Genomic DNA, 25650 nt, shown 5'->3' on the forward strand with positions numbered 1-25650 from the left:
CCTGTCCATGAAACCAGTGACATCTTTACCGCACTGTAGGCCATCAGGTGCGACCATCTTGTTAAGAGGCCCAAAGCCTCTGCAGCAGAAAACGAAGCAAAACTTTTCCTGTCACAGAAATTTCGAGCATGTCAGGAAAGGTAGCATTTGTTTTGGCATTTAGTAAGGAGCGGTTTAAGTAAATTGCAATGAGCCCGATGCTATGCGCACGTGGACTTTCAGAGAATACGTTGAAGATTCCTTAACCATACGCAAGGTGGGATAATAAGCGTGTTGTTCTGGTGTTTTTTACTAAACGAAACACACACTTTGATGTGACAACATGCAGGAATTCAAAAAATACTAATTTTTTAGAGAATTTTGAACAGGAAGAGTGAGAAGAACCGTGGTGGCTAGAATAACCGTGTTATTTGAGAAGATCATAACCAGTTGTAGACCCGCAAGGAGTTTTGGCTGCTGGTTTATGCAGCGTAATGAATTCCGGCAAACTTCCTCCGAAACTGAAATTCAGCTGCGGAAGAGCCAAACTTTCGGGACCACAATTGACGTCCGTGAACAAAGTGCCTATGTGGGCCGAAATTATAAGCGAGCGGAAAGCAAGTGGTACTAGAAACTTGCGATCTCAGTAACTTCACGCTTGCCTGACGATCCAGCTAAATCAAGTCACCCGTGAACGTTTGCTAATGGCACAGAAGTCGCGCTCTTCCAAAGCTCAGTGCAGGCCTTTTGTGTGATTTCGGCCAAAATTCAATAGGCTGCAGGAATTTCCAGCTTCATATCTAAATGTCAATCAGAAGTGATCAGGTTTTTATCGTGATATATGCTAGTGTACCATGGAAATGCTTGAGGTAAAACGTGCAAGCATGTCTGTCTAAATCAGATAACATTATCGTTCTGTTCTATTGCTGCAGCATGCCACTGCTCTTTACCCCCTTAGAAGTGAAATCAAAAGAAACGTTTACTTACCGGATAAGTTAGGCCAGCTAGGGTGCCCATTCCCAATTTCTGAAGGCACAAAAGAAAACCAATTGATATTGCAACCGTAATACCTGCAGAAATTTGCGTTATATTGCCTAAGAAAAAAAAGGCACCTTTTACGGTGCCGTAGCAAGTGGGTCACAAGGAAACTAAATAAAATACGAAGAAAACTATTTTTGTCCAGAACAAAAAAATTAACCGAAACGTTATTTATTATTTTTTTTGGAGCAAAAGTGAAATATTTTATATCGGTTTTCGATTTAAAGGGAAAGCCAGGCTCTGAAGCAACTGTCGCCCGACAACGTTAACATATGTGCTAGTCTCAGGAAAGGACAGTGCGAGCGATAACTGGTAGAGCGCTCCACCTACCTAAGCCTGCTGATTGGTGCAGTAGCTTATCCGTATCGTAGCAAAAACCCAGGGCCCCGGCCCTGGAGAGCTTATCGATTTGTATTCTAAAGGTACAACGCTTTCTTCCCGATGTATTATAGTTAATTTTATGTCTGTTTTATCGGAACAGCGGTCTCGCATTTCGGCGACTAGATTCGTGGATGTGCTGCCTAAAGGTCATGCCTAATGCCACGAATCTGAATTAAGAATTCTGAGATCTTGATCAGTGCCTATCCTAAGCAATACTTCGTAATTCATTTTTTGAGTGCAAGAACAACTACCTTTATATGGTTACTCTACTTCTAAAATTTTTGCATGTGAAGAAAAACCGTTATGAACAGCTGCGGAAATTATTATGTTTTTTTTGCTGTTTGCGGAGCTTAACCAAAACTGAGCTTCTTTCTTTGGAAGGAAGCAAAAATCACAGCGAATTACAATTCCTTCCCATATCCTGGTCGTAGCCTGCTTGAAATTGGAAAACTGTTCATAAGCTAGTAATTATTACAAGCTTGTGACAAATACAACGCTTACAACGCTTTCTTCCTGATGTATTATCATTTATTTTATGCCTGTTTTATCGGAACAGCGGTCTCGCATTTCGGCTAGCAGGCTCGATAACTGGCTGCTGAGAGGGGATGCCTAATGGCATAAATCTGAATTCTGAATTCTGAGATCATGCTCACTGGCTTTCCGGAGCATTATATCGTAATTCTATTATTAGGAACAAGGATTACTGTCTTCTTGTGGTTAATCTACTTCGAATTTTTTTGCATGCAAACAAAAATTGTTATGAACCACTAAACATAATTTTTTTTCCTGGCTCCGGAGTTGAACGAAACTTAGCTAATTTCTATTGAACAAAACTAAAACCAAAACGAAATACATTTCGTTCCGACATCCTTGTCGTAACCCACTTGAAATGTCAAAAACTGTTCATAAGCTTGTAAATGTTAGTGAACTTGATCACGTAGCGTAATAGCATCGTCTTGAAATGAAATCAAATCGAAAGAACTAACTTTATGTGCAACTTGTAGTCTGTCGGCCTTTAACAACATGATCGAAGCATGAATAATTTCGGGAAAATTCTAAACAAGGAGCACCGGTGGATATAGTTTAGCACATCTGGACGGCCATAATTTCGAAATGGTTTCTGTACTCGCAAACAACTCTCTATGACCTTAAAGGGCAAGGAACGCACATGAAGCATGCATAAGTAAGAGCGCGTCTTAAGGAATTCCCACAAATGTGACCTATTTTTCATATGATTTTTTCTGCGTTTGCCAAATGATAAACCGTTGGACGCGGAAGTACGCCAGTTCATTATCTGTTCACAGAAATTTAAACAGCTATCGAACGTTGTCGGACTGCATCGTGGGAAAACACACGTGCAGGAGCTTCGCTTCGGAAGATTTCCCTTCACAGGCATTAAGATAGGAGGTTACACACACACACACACGCGCGCGCGCGTGCACACACGCACACACACACACACACACACGCACACCCACACACACACACACTTCTTAAGTCTAAAAGCGTAATTGAAATAACTATTTTCCTGAATAAGCATACCTAATTTACCTTCCGCAACTAATTACAGCTCTGAAAATACGTAATTTTATGTTTTGGTAAGTAAGTTTTTCATGAAATATTGTGAAAGCAACAATAGGAGAGTAAAGAATTGCTGTATTGGGTAAGCCTATGGAACCTATGTAGCACATTGTTCGACCTATGCAATGAGCAATAAATATAATGTAACAATGTCACGTATAGCCTGTTGAAGTACACGGTGGTCTTCATGTGTTAGCAAGAAGCGTAAGCGTGGATGCGCGCTGGCAAGATGATACTCGTTCTTCTTTTCTTCTATCTCCTGCTCTGCTACACGATGCGGCATTACCCACTTCTCCAAAATATATTGAAAAAATAAGAGAACACAGGCTTGGTGTGAAAAGGCCGAGAGACCCTGGGAGGAACGCAAATGATATAGTCACAATCGCTGTGGTGTGTAGTATACATAGTCACAAGTGACTGAGCTGCGGAAGACGCGAGCTAATAGGAGCTGTACAGCAGTTTCAACCATACAACATGCACAGTCATAGATTCCTGTTGTCGACGCTGGGGAAGCTGGCTTCTGTCGGGAAGTGCTTCGTAATTCGCGTTACTAAGCCGCTGCAACACTCGCTAGAGTCTCAAGTAGGGGCTAAAAAGTTTATTGGACGGTCATTTTCCACAGACTCTGGTGCAGATAAAAAATTGATCACTGCGCTACACCTACACTTGGGGATGGTGGAGATTGCAATGGTGAACATCGATGATCTGCTGTTTCTTTATGTTCACTCGGGCAAGCTGATATGCTTATCCCGCGTGTTGCACGAAAAGTTCAGCATTCTGTGCAAGATCGAGTTAATTAACGTTGTAGCGTGGTAGCATTGCTTCTCGTATAGTGTCCACTTCAGGGCTGTAAACGAAGCAAAATATGGGTGAGGCGTGTGTTTTCCTGAGTAGCACTGCTACTGCTGTATCGAAAGGTTACCTAGGGAAGTATCTCGTCCCACGTATTGTGCTGAACGTCTAAGTAGATATACAGCATGTGTGTCATGATTTTCTCCAGTCGTTCGGACCAGCCGTTTGACAGCGAATGATAGGCAGCTGTCTTTCGGTGGGTCGTGTAGCTGAGTTCAAAAATGTCTTCAATGAGCTGTGCTGTAAAGGCTTTGCCATGGTCTGTGATGTACTACGATGGGGCCCCATGCCGCAGTTCGATGCTTTGTGTGAAAAACTCGTCAACCTCGGAAGCTGCGCCTCGAGGACGCACCTTTGTCTGAGGATATTGCGTTATATAGTGTGTGGCTACGATTATCAACTTGTGCGCAGATCACTGTGGTAACGGGTCCTGATAATCTCTGGCACCCTGGTCTAAAGGTTTGGCAGGTAGTCAGTCGAATTCAGCACTCCAGCAGCCTTCACAGTTGGCGATTTCCGGCGCTGGTACTCACAACAGGGCTGGACGCACTGCTTAACAGACGCCGCAAGTTTCGGCCAATAATAGGATTTGCGCACTCTAGCAAGGGATGCTTTAATCCGCAGATTATCGCGAATTAAGGTGCATTCACACGACAGGACGGAGAAGGAATTTTCGCAGCGGATGGCGCATCACGTGATGCGCGCGTCATCAAAACTTGCCGCCCTCGCCTTGTCCGGCCTCCTCCGCTCGCGGTCCGGATTGAAAATGCTCGCCGGTATTTCCATCCGGTCGTCTGGCCTCAATTTAACGTAGTCAGCGTCAAATCTGCCAACATTGGACGGGTTGGCGTGGCTACGATGGCGTGTTGTAGGCTTGATGCATCCGTGGCTTGATGCCACGTGTGTTTTTGTTGTGCAGGAGTGTGCAGGAGTGACCGCATGTGCTTTTGTTGTGGTGCAGCGGGAAGGGTGAGTCGTGGTTGCGCGCGCATTTCTATTTAGACCGCGCAGCCTGCGTGACCTCAACATGAGTGAGGTGCACAAGAAAATGCTAAGTGACGAAGCAACCGGTACTTTTTTTGCTCTTGTTGATGGATTCGCAGCGCTATTGAATATAGAGCTCGCCGATTATGCAAGCGCCCAGCTGCGTAACAGGCTATGGCAAGAGATCGCTCTCGAAATGGCTCAGAGGCATGCAGAATCAGCGCCTTACTCAGTCGGTGTGTATCATTAGCTATAACTTCATTTTTGGGATAATGACGTGCTGCGCAACCAAAAAGTAAAGAAAGATAGAGGGCAGGGTGCTCTGTCATTTCGACGCTAAGCCCTGTCTCTCTTTTTTCTTCTTTTGTGGTCAGCAGCACGTTACCAGTTCCATATGAATCATGTAGCCGAAACATTTACGTCATTTTTGGGAATGCTCTTCTAGATTTGAACCATTTCGTTTTCTTCATCTGATTGAACCTCTGCAGAGTTTCTAAAAACGGTTTTCGCGAACAAACGCCGCACCTTCAGGAATTTTCACCCAGAGGAAAAGCATCATCTCCTACAATAACCGGGGGCATTTGAAGATCCGGCGAACTTGCCACTTTTACGGTTCTGGGCAGTCCCGCATTTTATTTCATCAATTGCTTTTCGCAGAGGTGTTGACTGCCAAATTCCGCCATCGCCTTGTGAACCAGGGGCGCCAATGTCCAAATAGCGAAAAATATAGTTCGCATCAACAAGCGCAAACAGCACTATGCTGAAGCTTTTATTGTAGTAGAAATACAAAGAGCCTGAATATTTGGCTTGATGATGCACACATGCTTTCTGTCTATCGCACCAGTACAATTGGGGAACTGCCACTTTTCTTTGATGTCTTGCATGGCTCTAGACCACTTTCCGTCAGTCTTGGGGGTCTTCAAGAATTCGTCTTTCAGCTCCAGGTAGATTGCCACACATCTCTCTTTATGAGCTGGTTGACAGTTGAGTGTCCTCCCTGAGCTGTCAGCTTAAGGAGTAGTGCGTTTCTCCTATTAAAAAAAGAAAAACAAGAAATTGTTGGTTACGCTAAAAATTAACAAAGAAAGACAGAACTCCGCATTCGAATAAAATATGCACATCTGATATTCACACTGGAATCTGTGTAAAGCGGATCTCTTATAAAGCTGCTATTTTCATGCTATGAAACTAAATTCCATGCACACAGTTGTCTTTATTTCACCATATTTCCAACATTCTTATGCAACATGTTTATACGATGTTCATGCGCCGTGCCGGTCAAAACAATTTAGTGCTGTTGATGCGCCGTAGCATTTGCTATATCTACGCTGCAATACACGAACTGTTCATTGCGAGAGGCAAGGGCATTCACGTCACAACGAAGATGTGTTTGTCATTGTACACACTACACAGAGATCTAGGACGCTAAAGAGTGGTTTGGTTCTTTTTTTTTCGTTTTATTCCTGCGTCCACGGGCTAACGGAAATAAGTGCACGCGCACATTACACGCGACGTGAAGCGCGCACTTCCCAAGAGAGCGGGAGCAGTCACAGTCGAGAAAGCTGGGGGATGCCTTTGCTTTAATAGTCAGCGCGCCTCATGAAAAGTGACACTTGATACTTCAAATTGAAGCAAACGCTAGTGCTTACCTGCGGCGAGAAAGCGAAGAGTGATTTGAAGCCGTGTCTTCGCTGGCACAGATGATCTCACGATGGTTTCTTGCCGCTCGATTGTATGTTGGACGCGGGCCAGAAGTTCGAAAAACTGCGTGCTGCTGACGCGCAGTAGGCGCTTGTATTCGTCCGGATCACACTCGAGTAGATCTTCACAAAGCAAGCTCTGAACACAAAGCGTATTCTTCGATATTCGTGGTTTCCTCCAACATAATCGTTCTCTTTTTACAGCCTACACCTAGTCGTCTTCACTCACTTCGAGTAGAACAGCCAACGCGGACAAACGCCGCCTCCGATAGCTGTCTATCTTGGAATGCGCACTCGTACCCAGCAATTTGGCAACGTGCGTGGCGTTGGCGCCGAGAGTAAGCGTGCGGATTCCGCAAACGGCGCTCCGGCTGTGGGAATGCGACCTAACTCGGCTGCACGGATTCAAGTGATGACGTCACTATTTTGTCCACGGAGCAGGCGGGATTTTGCCCTCGCGTGTGTATCCACCTTTACGGAACGAATCAGCTCACAAAGCAAAGTGACGTCACACCCGAAGTGTACAGGCATATTAGAAGAGGACACGGCATTAAGTTATCGGTTGTACATGATGGGCTGCTCCTGAAGTGCCTTCTCTATAGCGGTGGCGTCGGTAAGAAACTTCGCAACAGTCTCCGGGCGCTATTGAAAAAGGCCGCCTAATAGTCGTTTTCCTACATCTGTAACCAGATAAACACCTTCACTTCCGAGATTCTCAGATGAGCAGGCTGCAATAGACGAATCGTGTCCTCCACATACATCGCGACCCTCTGTTTAGGCTTGTCAACGCGTGTCTGAACGTATCGTTCGCTTATTCCCACCAATCGGAGCTGTAGTGCCCCCAGTAGCTTGCGCTGGAACTCAAGCTATGAAGACAGGGTGCATTCACGGTTCATAAATGAGGTGTGAGCACCAGTTTCCAGGCTGAAGTAGCCGCTGCTGAGTTTGGTGTTGTTGCCCCACTCGTCAAATGCAGCTACGTGCTCGAACTAAGCCAATCAATCTTCCAAGTCTTCAAATGTGTGGTCATGAAATGCTGCTACCACTCGAGGGTTGAGCAGCGTAAAGTAATTCAGCGTCACCCATTCGGTAGCGGTAGCATTGATCGTAGCCATTACTTTTTCTTGAAGGTTACCAAGTTCTGGGGTGATGCCTCTGATTCGCCAGTTTGTACGGTGAACTAGAGTCAGCTTCAATTGTGGGGCGGTGTTCTTGCTGCCGAGTGGGGAGTTCTGGATAAGTGTGGCTTACCGAGCGCCTCCACTAAAATTATCGTATATACCCTGTTCAAGTGCACGCTGGTCCTCTGGCGTTAGTCCTTTACTGCACGTAAACATCGACGCGCCGTGCCAAAATGACCTCGTTCTCCTCTTCTTCAGTGCCCCGCTGTGCCACACCATGTGGCCAGTTGAGGAAGTAATGTTTGAAAAAATAAGCAAACTGAAAAAATACCCATTTGAGGAAAATTCGCAACATTAGCTGTATATTCAAACATATTGCATGAGTTTCTTTCATCCTAGTCTATTGAGAACATCTCTATGTGCGTAAGTATGCAAACTTGCAAAATTTTATTTCAAAGCACCTACACGCGTACTTGTTTTCTTGGGTGATCGCTTTTCGCTGGCTAACAAATGTTAAACATTTTATGCAACGCAGGATACAAGTACTAGTCTCGAATGTTGCCGATGGTTCTATCCGTCGTCTGTTGTCCCCAAATATTGTGTAATGTGAATTGATGCCAGACCCTAATTGTGTAGTAACTTCTTGAAGACACGCAAGCACCAGTGATTATTTGATAGCTTAGAATAATTCAGGTATTAAAGCCGACGCGCTTGACCCGCAGATGCGACCTCGACGACCACCGACTGCGTTCACAGCTATCGTTATGCTTAGATTCTCGCTTGCTCCCACAGGCACAAGTTTGGCCAATAAAGAGTTAGTTTCGTTATTCACAGTTTTGCTACTGTGTTACTGCCTCTCACTACAGCGTGACATGAGGAGGAAGTGGTTGTGCGCTCAGGTACCGAAAACTTCCGCAACGCCGTGACCCAAGAGTGAAACCTGAACCAGGGAAGAGCCGAAAGGTAAATACGAAGTCCATAGCCACGATGACGGAATCAGCATCGTCAGTAGTCATCGTACTTTCACAGCCCACTGAGCCACCGACTTTCCGTGGAGGATAATTTGAAGACCCGGAAATCTGGCTGGATACATAAAAGCCAACCGCAGTATTCGACAACTGAAGCAGTGACGGCTAGCTGTACTAGGTTTTTTTGATAGCTCGGACCTGGCTTGAAAACAGTGATACCACCCTAGCGATTTGTTGAGAAGTTCCTGCAGACCTTAATGAATCTTGTGTGCAAAAAAAGGGAGAAGCTGGAAGCCCAAGTGCACCTTTTGAGCGAAAAAATTGCTATTTACGCGTAAGAGATCGTCTGTCTGTCCCGCCATGCCGACCCGAATATGTCGGGTCGGCATGGTTCGTTTCGTTTCCGCGTACAAGGAATGAAGCAAGACCTATTTTTCGTAGTAATTCACAGCGAAGTCGCAGCCATCGAGAAGATGCCGGAAATTCGTACTGGGCAATACCATTGCCAAGTGCTTTCGAGAAAAATCGAAATTCAAACACGTGGCTCCGACGAGGTCAGAGATGCCATCAGATGCGTTGTGCACGAAGAACTGCGCAGGATTTTCTTTTGTACGCAGCTTCAAGTAGCATCTATTGCTGATACCATCCGAAAGGAGATTCCGCCCTCACTTGGAGTCCCAGAATCACGGAGTTCTCAGCCGGAAGTAATTACCTACCCCGGTGTAGCAAAGTGTCACTTACTGCCTCCGCGCCCGCGCCAGGGTGCGCTAACGCGGCTGTTCCGTCGTCCGCCGTTAAAGCCGCCAGCTCGCCCACCGGTCGCCGAGCGCAGCTGCCCGAGGAAGACAGATGTGTAGCACCCTCCAGACCATCGTTCACTCTGCTGCCACTACGGAGAAGCGGGAGATTTCTAGCGCTGGTGCCCACATATGAAATCGGACTACGGCGTTTTGCCCTAACCTTGCCTCATCCACAGTTTGGCGAACGGCCTCGTGATATCGCCGACTACATCGCAGCAATGCAGTGCGAACCCCGACGTCCTTCGCATTTGCCGTCAGCAGGACGCTACCTGTGGCCAAAGTGCCGACCATACACAGGACCAGCCAGAGGCCAGTCCTTAAACCCACATCAGGAAAACAAAAATTAGCAACTGATGGATGTGCAGTTACTGTGAATTGAAATACCGAAGACCCAACGCCGAGGATGAAGACGCTTGAAGATATATCTCAATGGCGTAGGAACGACAGGTCGCCAACCCGACAAAGCCTCGAAACCAAAGATACACCGACAAAAGAATACCAGACTACGGGATCTAGCATCTATTGAACAGCGCGATGCAGCCGTGGTGCGACACCAGGAGTCAATTGCAATGCAAGAGACAAAGAAACACCGACTTCGACGAGCTTCTCAACGGTCACATGGTCACCGCCTTAGTCTATGCAGGAGCCTACTAATCCGTCATCAGTGGACCCTTCGCCGCATGACGGAAAAAAAAGTCAAGACTAAATGGGACGGCCCTCATAGCCGGACAGCGGGAGGACAATTAATAACGCCTACAGGAATTCGCACAGCAAGAGTTACAGTGCATGATCGCACTTACACAGTGATGTGCAATAGACTGCAAGAGTGTGCACGCGATGTAATTATCGGCGTGAACTTTCTCATTCAGCGTGGTTTTGTCATTGGCCTAAAATCAAAGTCCATGATGCTGTCCACAGACCAAGCAATATTGCCGGAGAGGACTTCCCATCAGCGTGCCTAGAGTGCACTTGAAGACGAAGTCAGCATTCCACCGCTTGCCAGCATCATGATTTCTGTTCGCGCAGAAGCAGCCGAATAGATGGAAGCCATCTTCGAGAACGACGAGCGCCTGTTACTCGTCTCTGAAACCTGCAGCGCGAAGGGTAACGTTCACTTACAGGGAAGAAAACCGCAGGTAATGTTGATGAACTTCAGCCACGAGCATAAATATCAACACAAGGGTACCAACATTGCATATGTAGAGGAAGTTGCAGCTGTCAGTGATGCATTTGTCCTCTAAAATTCTACGGAAACTACAACGGCAGCGCATGTTCCTGAAGCAAATTTTGATGTTCATCCATGTCTTCCCGGGGATAACCAAGAGCAGCTCAAGGGTTTACCCCAGCAATAAAAGGTTTGTTTTTCGTAATCATTACGAATTCAAGAAACACCAGCTGCTAAACATCGCATGGTTACCGAAAGATGCACTCGGCCACTACATAAGTGCCCCTACGAGTTTGGACGCGGGAACGAGAAACCATAAAGCAGCTAAACTATCAAGCCATCAACGAGTCGTCAAGCACGTCATGTGGCCTTAGCGAAGGAGATAGATGCAACTCTGTGCTTCTGCGTCGATTATCGCCGCTTGAAGAAACTAGCGAAGAAAGTATACCCTCTTCAACGTCTAGACGACGCATTACACCGTTTCTGCTTTGCTAAGCGCTCTTGAACGATAGACCTTAAGAACGGTTACTGCCAATTGGAAGTCGATGATAGGGATCGCGAAAAGACCGCCTTCATCATGCCGAACGGCCTCTACAAGTTCAAGGTCAAGTCATTCAGACTTTGCTCCGCACCTGCAAAATTCCAACGCATGAAGGATAAGATCGTGACAGGTTTAAATTGGCAGACATGTCTCATCTGCTTGAGTGACGTCGTCATCTTTGCCAAAAACATCGACGATCATATCAGGCGGCTTTGAACCATGCTCGATGTAATCGAATCATCCTGGCCCACTGTGTAGCTTCATACGCCTCTGCGTATGAAGCTACACAGCTGCGTATGTTCCTGGGCCGGGTGCCATTAGAAAGATCGGAGTCCATAGTGGTCCACAGAAAACAGCTGCGGAAGCGAAATTCTCGCAGCCCGTCATCAAGAAAGCAGTGCGCAGATTCATTGGCCTCTGTGCCTAGAATAGGCGCTATTGGTAACGACTTTTCTCGAATCGCCGAACCCTTGTCCGAATTCAGGTAATCATATGTTGAGTACAAGTGGCAAGCTCCGCAACCAGAAACATTCGAATATCTAAAACGATGCCCGAAGTTGCCATCAGTAGTCAACCGCTTTGACGAAAACGTTGATACGGAAGTCAATACCGACGCAAGCAGCAGAGGCCTCGGTGTGATGCTGCGACAAAGAGAAAACAGGCTTGGAAAGATAATCGATAACGCTAGCCGCTCACCATCGAAAGCCGAAGCTAATTTTCTAGGCCAAAAAAAAGCCTAGCCATCATTTGAGCTACCGAAAAGTTTCGTCATTACCTATATCGTAGGCCTTTCTAATTTATTAGCGAACATCATGTATTGTGCTGGCTGGCAAATTTAAAGGATCTTTTAGGACGCCTAGCGTGGTGGAGCCTTAGGTTGCAATAATTTACGTCACCGTGGTCTACTAGTCCCGACGGAAAGACTGATGCCGATTGTCTTTCAAGCACGACCATGAATCCGCCACCGCTAGATGACAAAGACGAGTACACCTTCCTGGGAATAATATGCGCCGACTACTTCGCCGAACAACAGCGACCAAACCCAGAATTATGAAGGCATACTGGGCATTTGCAAGGCGAGACCGACTATGTTCCGAGGTTTCTTAGGCGCAGATTATCTTCCCATTCGCTAGAGGACTGCATCCTCGTAATGAAGTGCTTCTGTCCAGTCCGCTGAACTGCAGGACTACGCACAGAAGTCTTTCACGATCCGCATGATGTTTAGACAGCCGGGCAACTCAGGTTTCTCGTGCGCTCGCAAGAACACAACAGAAGTAATATTGGCCGCGCCTGACCGCCGACGACACCCGCTACGTGAAGACATGGCACCACTGTCTGCAACCAAGGCATCAGCAACAAGACCACCAATCCAAGACTCCTCGCCGACCATTGCAACAAATCTGAATTAAATTATTGGGACCAATCGCACGCCAACATTGAGGTATACTTGGATCTTTGAGGCTACAGACTGTCTTACCCATTGTGCCGAAAGAACAGCCCTGCCTAAAGGTAGTGTGGCCGAAGTTGCTGTATCCTTCGTCGATGACATTTTTATTTTTATTTTATTTATTTACCTTGTGATGAAGAAGAAAAGCACAAGGACAAGGCCAGCCGGATCGTCTGTTCCATGCATGCAGTGCAACCAGTGGGCCAGCCGTATTGCCAGTGCTTAGCACGTGTGTGAGTCCTTGGGCAACCAGCTCTTCCTGCACTGCATCACCTGCCTTCTCGGTTACGAATAGACGCTACCATCTGAAGTGTTCAATACACCCCAATATAGTTGGTGGAAAGTGCGGGTATTCAAGAACATCTACACCCTGGAACTCCGGTCTGGGACTCTACCTCCCCTCATGCCTGACTCTCCCCAGCCGACGTCACCGCCACCCTCCGTTGCCTGCTCTGGCGCTCTCCCACAACGCCATCCAGTGGTTTTCAGCAGTACGGGTGAACAGGACGTCAATGACGGGTTGTTTACATACGAACGGCTGAGCTTGCACAATCGATGGCACGATACCGCCAAGTTCAATTCCGTCATCTTCTACCTTGCGGGAGTGGCTATCTTGTGGTTTAAAAATCACAAACCCGACTTTCAGCCTTGGTCAGCGTTCAAGATCAGTTTCGCTGAAGTTTTCGGTCGCCCCGCCATCCACAAGTTGCCCGCCGAGCAGCGGTTACGAGGGCGAGCGCAAGAACCAGGTGAAACATTCACCTGTCATATCGAAGATCTTCTCGACCGATACGAACGTGTGGATGCTTCTATACCCGAAAATGACAAATTGAAGCACATTCTGAAGGGAATCGCTGATGACATTTTCCAAATGTGGACCGTCAAGAGTCCGCGCACCATAGCAGTGCTCATAAACTTGTGCCAAAGCTACGACGAGTTGCGGAGGCAGCACGTTTTGACCAGGCGCCCCTCAGTGGGTGACGAGCCCCTCTATTCCATGACAGCATTTTCTGATCACACCCCCCTGCTCACATGATTCCAAGCTTTGGTGCACGAGCAAGTTGTACGTCAGCTTTCACTACTGCCTTTCGCTGAGCTACCCCAACCGCGGCCGCTGCCACAACAGCCCACCTACACAGCTCGACCCAACGTTCAGGCGAGTCGTTTTTTGAGGCTCTACCAATGCAGCATCAGTAGTATCCTGCCGCTGCGCCACTAACGCATCCGTCGCCGCGCAGCCTCCTCGTCAACCATTCATTGCACTACATCCACGGTCATTAAAACCCATTCATCATCCCGTTCATCGACCTGCTCCTGCCTTTGCTAATCCTTGGCACACGCATGACAACAGGCCCACATGTTGTGCCTGCGGTATTCCCAGCCATGTTGCAGGACTTTGCCGCCGCCGCATGCTGCACTCTGATAGGTTTGTGCAGTCACCTCCCTACACCGATGTGCAACCTTTCCACAACACCTATTTTAGTCGGCAGTCGAACAGGCCACCAGCCGAGCGCCCGGTCCTTACACATTGTTCACCTTCCCCGTGTCGCCGCTCGTTGTCCCCCATGCGTCGGCGCCCTTCACACACCAAAAGAAAAACTAAGCGCCGCAGGACAGGAGGCAGGAACTGCATCGCCATAGATCTGTGCAAGTCTTCCATTGTCACCTTCGAGCGTTGTGGACCTTACTGTTGACGCCGTCACTACCGTTGCGCTAATTGATACTGGAGCAGCCGTGTCTGTCCTAAACGAACACCTCTCTCACGCTTTACGAAAAGATAAGACGCCACTTTCTGGGTTTTCTCTTCGCACAGCAAGTGCCCAGCCAGTTCAACCTTCAGCAGTTCAGCCTTTCCGCTTCCACAACTGACTTAAGGGTACTACCGTTCGGCACTGAGCCTACGCCGTTTGGAATCTTGATTTGGCCACAACGGCCCTGAGACAACGCTACTGCTACATGCAGTAGTTGGTCACCGTCATTCCACCGTCACCGGTCTCATTCGCCACCACCTCGTCAGCCGTCGTTCTCATCGCCTCAGCCTAGTCGCCCACCGTCCCCAATAAACCTGCGACACTCCTCCCAGGAAAGCTAACTGCTGCAGCTCCCGTAGGGGTTGCTGCATTGATGATTTGTCCTAAAAATCCACTGCTCACTTGACCAGCAAGCCAAAACTTCATTGACGTTAGAGTCAATGGCGCAAACATTCCCGCGTTAAACGACACTGCTGCGCAACGGTCTGTGATGAGTTTCCGATTGCGCCGCCACATAAACAACGGCCTCACACCTGCCGCATCACGAACCCTCCAGGTTGGCGATGGAGCAACGCCTTGCTGGCTCGGAATGCGCACTATTCGCGTCAGCATCGCAGGGCACCTTGCCACTGTTTTTATTGCAGCTTTAGAACTGTGTCTTTACTACATTATCCTAGGAGTAGACTTCTTATCATTTGATGCGGCCCTCTTCAACTGTGCGTCTGCCGCGATTCAAGTGCAATCGGCCAATGGCTGAAACATTCTACAAAAGCGTAGCCGTGCTTATGTTTCCTGGATGACATCCGCCTGCCACCGCAAGTCACCGGGTAGATAAATGTGACCTCATTTCTACCTGCTACTGGTGACGTTTATGTGGTGTGTTCGAGCACTCACATAATGCTGGAAGGGAACTTCACCTTTTCGCGCACCCCACTCGCTGTTGAAGAGAGCCGCACCACACTCCTTCTTCAGAACTTTAACTACTCCGCGAAGGTTATCTAGAGTGGCCGTCATCTTCTATCGGAATATGCCTCTTGCCAATACCACACCTATTGATAATTGTGAGATAACCGTATTAGACGCGGAAGTTTGATCATTATTCCTAGGCAAGTTTGGTCAGTTAACTCCTGAACCAGACAGCCTGAGCAAGATGATCGCACCTAGCGTTCTTTCAACGCAGGCTGCTGACAAATGTCACGTCTTTTTTATTTATTTATTTGTAAGTACTGCGATCTCATACACTGACTCATACACTGCCATTTCATACGCATACACTACGATCTCGTACACATAACAATATCTTAGCAGCGTGGTACACGGAATAAGTACAGAATAAATACAATACAATGGGGAACTCCGCTCAAGTTTCTTCACACAAGTGCTACAAAGGAAGGGTATCACGACATCTTTTATTTTGGTGATCATCCCTTAGGTCTTAGGTTAGTGGTAACTCACCGCATGTATACCGGAGATGATAATTCCATACGTCGACGTCCTTACCACTGTTCACATGCCGAACGTCAAGCTATAAAGCATGAGGTAGAAGAAAGGCTGACTAAAGGCGTCATCGAACATTCGTCTAGTCCGTGGGCGTCCCCAGTTGCCAATATTCAGAAGAAGGGCTGCAGCTGGCGCTTTTGCGTCGATTACCGGCATGTTAATAGGATCACGTGCAAACACGTCTACCCGCTGCCACGTATTGATTTCACCGTGGACTGGCTGCATGGAGCCAAGTACCTCTCGTGCATACAGCTTTGCTCTGAATATTCCAGTATCTCCGTAGAAGACATGAACCGCAAAAGCGCGCTTACGTAACACAGGGTAGCCCTTATCAATTCAAGGTTATGCCGTTTGCTCTTTGAAATGACCCTTTAAGCGAATGCTGGACTCTACTTGGCGGCAATAAATGGTACACTTTTCTTATGGTACTTAGACGATATGATAGATTTTTGGCCCACATTTGAGTCTACTTAGACGCCTGTCAGCCAATCTTGCTACGTACTAGTCTGAAACTCAACTCTTTCAAGTGCCCCTCTGGCTGTTACCAGATTGATGTTCTCAGCTACGATGTCCATGCCACATGAGTTCTACCCCACCCTGACAAAGTTCGCGCCATCGAGCACTTTCCTCTACCGTCATCTATAGCAGATATCAGAAACTTTGTTGGGCTACACTCCAATTTCCATCGATTAGTCAAGAACGTTGCCGACACCACCAGACCGCTCAATGACCTACTCGAAAATGATGTTTTCTTCTGATGGTGCCGTGCGCGTGCAGGCGCCTTCACTGCTGTCGTCCGCTTGCTAACAGCTCCCCCATAGCTTGCTCAATACGAGTCATCAGGTACTTGTGAAATCCACATGGGCGCCAGCGGCCATAGAACAGAAGCTATTCTCGTTCAACATCAGAACAACGCCAAGTGCATAATTACACATGCTAGCTGCCGTCCCTCGCCCACACAACGGAAGTTTTGTATCATGGACGGCGAGTGCCCGGTGATGGTTTGGCCCGTAGGCAAGATCCTGCCTTACGTTTTTGGTCACCCATTTTTCGTTATAACGGATTACCATGCCCCGTGCTGGCTATTATCGCTGAAAGACCTGACGGGATGACTGGGTCGGTGGGCGATGACGCTACAAGAATACATTTTGAAAGTTCTATACAAATCTGGCCGTTTACATGAGGATGCTGACTGTCTCCCCCGTTACCCAATCGACAGCCCAGACCATGATGCCGGCGACTGCGATGCTTGCGTCCTAGCCATTTTAGACTGGTGTGACAATGGAATGAACAATGCCGTGATGACTCTAAGTCTCCTCGATCGCTTAGCTTATGTGCATCCTGAACCCGCTATCAGCGCATCCCTGCACCATGACGGCATTCTGTAACGACGCAAATTTCGCCATCTTTGGGTAAAAGTTATTGAGCAGCTACGTGACGCACCCACAGCATGCCAACTCGGTGTCTCTCGTACGTAGGACCGTGTACGACGCCACTTTCCTGGCTCGGACTGTATCGCTCGCTGCACCACTACGTTCCAGCTAGTTCCCTCTGTAAACGCGACAAACGACCTTCTGTATTACCCGATGGACGGCTAAGCCCCAGTGATGCCCCTTGTGAACAATTCTTTCGCGGCGATATCGATCTCATAGACCCTTTTCCTGCGTATAAAATTGGCAACAAGTAGGTTGCGGTCACGACTGACTACACGATGCGTCATACCATCACGCAAGCATTGCCAACAGGCTGCGCTGCGGACGTTGCATATTTCCGTCTGTATGACGTCATACTACGTCACGATGCACCGAGGCAGCTACTCACTGATCGCGGCTGCACCTCCTTGCCCCGCACTGTCGTAGATCTTATTAGTTGCTGTTCTGCCATGCTGAAACTCTCCACCGTTTATCACCCGCACACCAATCGACTAACTCAGTGGCTCAACTGGTCGTTGAGCGAGATGCCGTTCATGTAACAGTGAGTTGTACGACACGTTGTCCTCCATACCATTTGCATATATTTCTTTCCGTCACGACATCGCTTTTTTTTCTCCATTTTATCTGCTGTTCGGCCACCAACAAACTTTCCTTTCGATACCCTCCTTCCACTCGCGACAAACATTACAATTGAGTATGCCCCCTACATTTTCAGCAGGGCTCGTAAAGTTTGCCCGATTCGCCCACTCATTGCTCACTGCCTCACAGGATGCACAGAAGAGGAGGTACGACAGCCGCCACCTGGACGTTCTTTTCTCCCCTGAGTCCCAAGCTCTTCTATGGACACCATGCTACCACATCGAATTGTTTGAAAAACATTTCCGGCTCTACCCAGGCCTTCACAATACTCTGCTCCATCTCGGCAATGTAAACAGCGAAGTATCCCCGCTTCAATATCGTTCATTGTCCGCCCCCTGTGCCTATTGATGTTACCCACATGTGTAGGCTGAAACCCTACTTCATCGCAACTTCGCCTCCATAAACGTTACCGCCGACACTACGGCGTTCCAACTGGAGTGTGATGTTCATAGCGGTGGGGCACAATGTACCCATGAAGAAAGACGACGATTTCGCTAGAAGAGTATTAAGCTGGTTCAGGCAGCCATTTTGTGTACGCAGTTGCTGCAACTTGTAAATACCTTATACTTAGCCTACGCTTCCCTAATTCTGCCACGTGGCAGCATTACCTTGTGTAGGCTCATTTGAGGGTGAACTGCAGCGTTAGGAAATGCGCTACAGGTTGTGATTGTAAGAACTTCAGCGTTAGCCTGCACAGCCAGCGTGCATGGTGCGCGCATTATTGGCCACACACATTTCCATTTTACTGCACTTGAACAGCTTTAAGCACAGCACGAATTGAATTTGATGCCGCTCTCATCGTTCCAGGTCACCGTTGCAGTAGTAACATTCAGATTCCTGGAAAATATTAGGCAAATAGGCATCTGGCAAAGACGGCTCTATGCACCGTTAACTTATCGTCCATTATTTCCGCTTAACCTGGCCAGAAAACCCAAGGAATGTGTGGGAAGATATTTTGTGCCTGAGGAGCAGGTCCACATATTCCTTGGAATGTTGTTCTCCCTCTATCTGCACTCTGTGTCTCTCTCCGTTCCTGTACCCCTTCGCTTACTGCAGGCTAGCAAACCAGACGTGCATCTGGTTAAACTCCCTGCTATTCTTGTCCTACTTTTTCTATCTTTCTGTTCTTTTTTCATTGCCAGTAGGAAGAACCTCTCCTTTTCGTCAAATAAATCCCAATCGAGGTGAGTATATTGAAGCTTCAATGTGGCTAAAAGTTTTGAGCACCATAATTTGCCCTAACACAACGACACTTCACTTTTTACACTTCAGGCATCAACAGGCCTTGTGAAAAAAAGTGGAGCCTGTAATATAGGTAAGTATTGATTGAGTGAATGTAATTAAATATTTGGGGTGATTTGTTACTGGTGCTAATATAGGCAGGATTGATTGATTGAATGTAAACACAGATTTGGGGTCATTTGTTACTGTGCTGTCCTGCGCAAAAAAAGAATGAAATCAATTACTTAGACCTTGCTACCATGTGGGAGAAGGGTTGAAATCCGGGCCTTTTGGTACATACTTTAAGGAAAAAACCAGTAAAAAAACATAAAGTACGTTTGTAGAAGGGTTGCAATCCGGGCCAGTTGGTACATACTTGAAGGAAAAAAACAGTCAAAAAACACAAAGGTCGTTGTGGTGTGAACCTCTCCCCTCGTCCTTATTGTTTTTTGACTGGTTTTTTTCTTTCTACCATGTGGCGTCCTGTCACATAAGACTGAGTTTGGCCATTAAACGTTAGTAGGCTAGACGTCTATGTGAGAAATGAGGAGTATAAGAAAGAACACTGTCAGTCCTAGTTTGTTTAGGGCAAACAGTTAACTTACTATACCGCAATAGACAACTGGGCTAGTTGTTTTACTTTCATGTTGAAATTGAAAAGCGTACAATGACGAGCATGAAAACGGGGTTCTTCCAATTTATTGATATGATGTGTAAACACTCCGCCAAGTGCACGTCGTAGTGCATGTTTGTAGTTGTGTTGATATTAACTCCTCTACTTCCGAATCCGGCTCATAAGAGTCCCTTAAGCTATGCTGGCAATTCGTAGCGTTGCTTTTTCCCGATGGTAAGGACTTTCGGAGCTTACCACCTTCGTGAGTGATTAAAGCAACGCATCCTCTCTGGTGGAGCATCGTGTTTACCTCCGGAGTAGCTAGCGTGACTCGAGCAGCCCGCGGCCGCCAAACAGCAGAAGTGCGAAACAATTTTTATAGAGGCTTTGAACGCGGTAGAATGTTGTCACATTTCAATGGGTCAAGCAATATGGCAAGGGATCATAATATAAACACTGTTGCGACTTTTCATTCAGATAAATGTTTGGGTGACATTTCCGCAATCTCCGGCAATATATATTTCAAGGGCGCCATTGATTAATCATAGTTAGCTAATAAGACGCGGTTTGTCGAAGCTGAAGGATAGCATGAAGAACCTTTACAGTGATATTTTGAATTCCCTACAGCATAGATGCTAGAAATATTTGTACTGGGTGTCCAAAGCAGCATTGTCTCACGTATAGTAGAATAAACCATAACAATTTTTGCCATTGCGACACAGCGCTGCAGGGCTTCTTCATGCGTGTAGAAAGTGCTTTAACGATAGAAGCCACAACACTGCTAAGAAAAATTATTCTTTGCTGGCCTATGCAGCTTTGCAGCACAATATTTTCTTTGGTGGAAGTAAGAGTTGAGAACCAATATGTCATTGCATATTGACGATGGCAATGACATGACGGAGAAACTGCACACCTATTTGCACTACCTAAGACTGCCGTTATTAGAGGGGCATGTAAGCTTGTGACCACAGAAAAATAAATTCAGTTTCTAGTTACCTGAACGTACACCTACTTTGGTCTAGCCTCATCAGAATCTGGTGTCATATGCCTAGTTCAGAATACATAGAGCAGTTCAACGAGCAAACGTAAAAAAAAAAATTGAATGAGCCCGTTGGATTAGTCACGGAACATTAAAAGAAAGGTTGTCATTGTTTGTCCTAAACATTCTCTCACACAGGGCTAAATGTGCTAGAGCAAAGGGGAACCATTCACCACAATTACCGCCTGGCGTTATATGCCCATGAAGCGGTCCCGTCTGAATTTTCTAGTCTCCTTCATATACGTGAGCTCCAAAGTATTGACATGCTTCAAGTAGGGAAAGACATACGCAAAAATGTTCAAAGCCACGTCACCCCAAATGCTTACGTCACAGTGTCCTAAGCTCAACGCTGAACAATATGCCAGTCTTGAAATATACGGAGGTATTGGAAGCGTCTTGGCTGATTTTGAAGAAGCAACCTTCCTTAGACATGTCAGCTTCCTGTAAAGAACATAGCGAATATAAGAGCCGCTGAACTAGATGTAGACAGTATAATAAGCTGGTTATGTGCTATGTGATGTACCTACCGCGTACACCATATGTAAGAGTGTGCTTACGAACAAAACACTTTGTGAATTCGGCTATGTTTTGGCCGGCTGCCTTCGCTAATAATATGCCAAGGCCAACATTGTTTGCTGAAGGCTTTGATAGCAGTTGCTGATCATTTATTATGAGTCTCACGGCACCTATGGGAAATCATTTCAAGGGGGAAGTATTTAGCTTCCAAGTCCATAGCGTTTCAGGCTGTCCACAGGATGCACTGATAGTGCATACCAGCCTCCAACCTTCATGACAAAATGTAAATACCTAAATAGATTTTTTCTGAAGGAATAAGCTCTAAGATTACATGAATAATTTGAATAATAAAAGCCATTGCGGATGGTGTAAACGCGTTTTAACGTAAGTACCCATTTCTCTATTGGTTCCTCTCTCATCCTCCCCGCCAAGTTCTCTATTCTAAAGAAGCATTGTCTGCGCGTGGACTAAATTTGCGTAGAGATTTGTGGGCAAAATATGGCACATTATGAGTACGGCATACCTTTTTAAGCAAAAACGCAGAACGCTGCCAATCTCAAGTTCCAGCACTTTCATGTCTCACTATGTTTTGCTTTTCAAGTTCCTTGATATAATACCGGATCTACACATTGGTGCTGCCATTTTGCAAACACTGAGAACCTCATTTGCTAAGGCACAAAAGAGGTGGAACATTAGCATTCTTAACTCACTCTTGCGCCAATATGTTTGCTTGTACTGATGACTGATAAGGTGGTTATTGAAGCACTTTGCTAAGCATAATTATGGAACCTTTTTGAACGAAGTGCGGAAAATAAAAACGTTGGCGAATTGTATCACCTTCTTTAGGTACTGATATTTCTTTATAAGTACAGGTTACGATCCTTTCTACTTATCATTGGAAGGAATCAGTGCAAAGAGCCGAAAATTGCCAAACACAGATAAAGACGGGGACTTTATTTTAGCTGACACGTCTACTGTACTACTTTCACATAAATTGCCAAATTCACCAAATGATCGTTAGAGCACAGCAATTTACTTTCCGTGAGTCAGCATTCATTTCCTGTGCTCTGCAATGCAACTTTATTAGAAATAATAGTCAGGCAACACTCTGAAAGCCAAATTCACTCAGCTAATGATGGACTGGCTCTTGAGCAGTACTCGTGGGCAGTGTGCGATACGAAATACTGCAGAAACACCATCCGCCACCACTGCCTTGGAACGTTTTACAAGCAGTAAACAAGGAAAATACTTGGCGCTTATACGGTACATGAAGAAATAAATCATTAAATAATCTTTTTTTCTTTGGATGTTGACTATATCTGTACACAAGTATAAACTCTTCTTGCATTTCTGCAACCAAAATGCGGAAGGCTTTTTGCATATTTTTTTATTATTTCTGCCTATTTCCTATACTTCAAATAATAAATTATTTCCTCCATGCCTTCAGTATGTGTTCATGTTTACGGCTCCGACTAACAAGAAAGAAAGATACGACTACTCAGTTCTCTATATTCTCGTTCATTGCATAGATCGGCTAAAGACTTGCCAGTCTTGTTGCCATCAGGTGGCATACTAGGATTGAAGAATCAGTGGCCTCCTCCTAAACTAGTGTACTACCGAATGCCTGTTGCTAAGAGGGTGTTCCGCATCCACCACCTTGGCCGTAACAGCCTTGTCTAAAACTACCAGGGATGGTCTTGTACTCAAATAAAAATACCGGTATAGGTGAATGGAAGTAAGGCTTTATTGTTAAAGCACCGCACGCGTATCACGAAAGGTGTGGGTTCATCTCCCACATGTGGCAGGTCAGCTTTCCATCCACGATGATTTGCTCTTATTTCACTATGCACCCACTACTAATAAATGAAAGAATGAGTTTTGTCCATGCTTTCCCTGGTTTCATCACATTTTTTAGTCGTTCTGATTGTATAAAACGTCAAGGGTTGTTTTTCTGGTATAATCCTCGAATCATCGAGTGTAGGCCTATACTCGAAGTCGGCCTTGATGCGATTAAGCACCATATGCTGGTAATTTCCCAGTCAATCATATAAGTTTAATTCGAATAATTTGCTGCTCATTGACTTACAAGCTGTGCAATATTTGAGGTTTGATGTAAGCATGGGGTGCACATTGTGCCTGTATGAGCAGGTCCCTCGTGGTGGTGCGAGCTGCGCTGGTGATTAAGTTGCGGGGTAGCTTGTATTGTCGGTTGCACGGCTACATGAGTTATTCTGCGCCATACTCTCTTGGTATAAATTTGGTGCGGGTGGGTTATTTAGTGTCTCTACTGGTGCAGCAACTTTGTAAGGTCACGGTAGTCGGAGCTTCAGTTTACCTTGTCACTACATTCCCACACGGCTTCAAACAAACAAAACATTTTCATGTTTTCTTCAGTAAGGGTGTGCGAATGCAAATCTGGCAGCTCGAGATGGTGCATGCCTTTTCTAATATCATCAGTCTCAATGCGCTTTTAAATAAATGTCCTGTGTTTTAGTTGTCACCTTATTGCCTATGGCAGCTGACGCATTGTGCAGTCCGAGAAAGTCAAAGGGAGGTGGAGGTCTGTTCCCATGAGGTGTCCTTCATCCTTCCGACAGGAGCAAGCAGCGCCTACGCCGTCTACATCTATGCCCATCCTGTATTGATCGAAAAATCAATACATTATAAGGTAACACAGAAAGATAAACAAACGATGTTTTTCAAAATTTGTTCTTTCTTGTGCTATATTGTCCCACGCCCTCAAACCATAGTCTCTAGCACGTACTTTTCGACAAACTCCTTCTATCACGAGACATATGGAATTGTCAATTTGGAAATGTATTGATATAAGATCAGCGACACAATAACGCTGAAGAAATGGTACGTTTATATTGGTGTTCCTGTCTGTCCATGACCCCATCGGTGTGGTAGTTCAGTGTCCTGGAAGTAACTTGCCAGTAAATGGGTTTCGTATAGCCTTTGAGGAGAGCTCTAGGGGAAAGATCAAGCTTTGAATGTAAAATCTACTTAAACTCAGCAATGCCTTCAAATGTTAAGTAAACCTTGGAAATTGATAAGATTGTTCATCCTATTTGGAGACAGGTGCAGTGGAACACTTATGCGGTTAGCGCCTCTAGATTGAAATTACTGGTATAACAAAGTATTTATTTATACCTGGCCAAATTCCTATACTTCCTATCCATTGGGAACGCCTGTACAACAAAGTGAATTACAGCTATTTTTCCAGTAGAACAATGAAATTTTTGCGTTCCAGAAGATTGATTTGTTTGTTTACAATGAAGGTCACATAGTGGTGCCACCGCTGCCCTCCTGTGACCCGACAAAGTGGTGCTCTGCACAAGCGCTAACCGCCGCACTAGCTCACCAAAGAGCGTGCTGGTCTAATATGTTGGTCACGCGATGTTGCGTTGCTTCTTCAGACGTGGCCACTCGAGTCGCCTAACTGCACCAGTAGCGCCATCGGACGTCGCACCGCTTCTGCTGGCGCAGCCGCAATACTTTTGCATTCATGCACGTAGGGATAATTAGGGGCCCATTAAATTTTAATGTTATTTATAATTTTTGTAATGACGAAGTATGTAAATATTCTGCATCTGTGGTTAGTTTACTTGGCTCAGTATTAAAGAGCATAACTTACGAATTCAGGAAAACCTTCACAAGGTTGTTCACGGCTAAAAAGCTGCCATCATCTTTCACCAACACAAGGTTGTCTGGCGTGCACAAGCTTCCTTTCAGAGCGAAGCCTAAAATAGAAATTTTATCTTAAAACGGATACAAAATGCAATTTGTAATGAAATGAGGCTGCTTACCAAGAATTATGAAAGCGGAAGACCAGAAACCTTCGGCTTATTTGCACAAATCAAATTACGGCAGAAGTCAACTAACGACGACTGTCGCTTGTAAGGGGACAAAATTTCAACCAATGTACTGGCGATCCTTATTCATGTAGTAAGATTTATTTAACAAGAGTAGTGGTCACTGTACGACATGCCTTCGTTCGTTTATATGTGACATATGCCAGTATTACCCCAAACTGTGATGGCATACGCTTGCCAAGGTAGCCCATTAACATGGTGGCGGGACGAACACTATAAGACGCCGACGTACTGAAGACCATGGAATGGCGATGAAGGAAGGTCACGCCGAAGACAAAGTGATATAACGACACCGGCATTCGACGCCGGACGATTCTTAAAAGAAGAGATTTGTTTTAACTATGACAGCGTGAGGACGACAGTGACTTGAGCATAATGAAAGGATGACGAGTGCATTACAACGATGGAGTGGCGATAACGATATGATGACAGCCGAATGAAAATCTTGAATGGTGACGATGGCAATGCTATCACCGCATGGAGACAATAAATAACAATGCATGCCT

General features: G+C 46.1%; 1 long non-coding RNA gene across 1 annotated transcript; it reads right to left on the bottom strand.

The window, feature by feature from the left end:
• On the bottom strand, window positions 1–25000 carry LOC135907316 (uncharacterized). The gene is made up of 5 exons (XR_011507234.1): window positions 24907–25000; window positions 23771–23905; window positions 21080–21194; window positions 967–1005; window positions 1–108 (listed from the first exon to the last, which is right to left on the bottom strand). It is a non-coding gene; the product is annotated as an uncharacterized lncRNA (long non-coding RNA).
• Between the last annotated feature and the right edge of the window lie 650 nt (window positions 25001–25650).

This window comes from Dermacentor albipictus, chromosome 7 (genome assembly GCF_038994185.2).
Source record: "Dermacentor albipictus isolate Rhodes 1998 colony chromosome 7, USDA_Dalb.pri_finalv2, whole genome shotgun sequence".
In the NCBI taxonomy this organism is placed as follows: Eukaryota; Metazoa; Arthropoda; class Arachnida; order Ixodida; family Ixodidae; genus Dermacentor; species Dermacentor albipictus.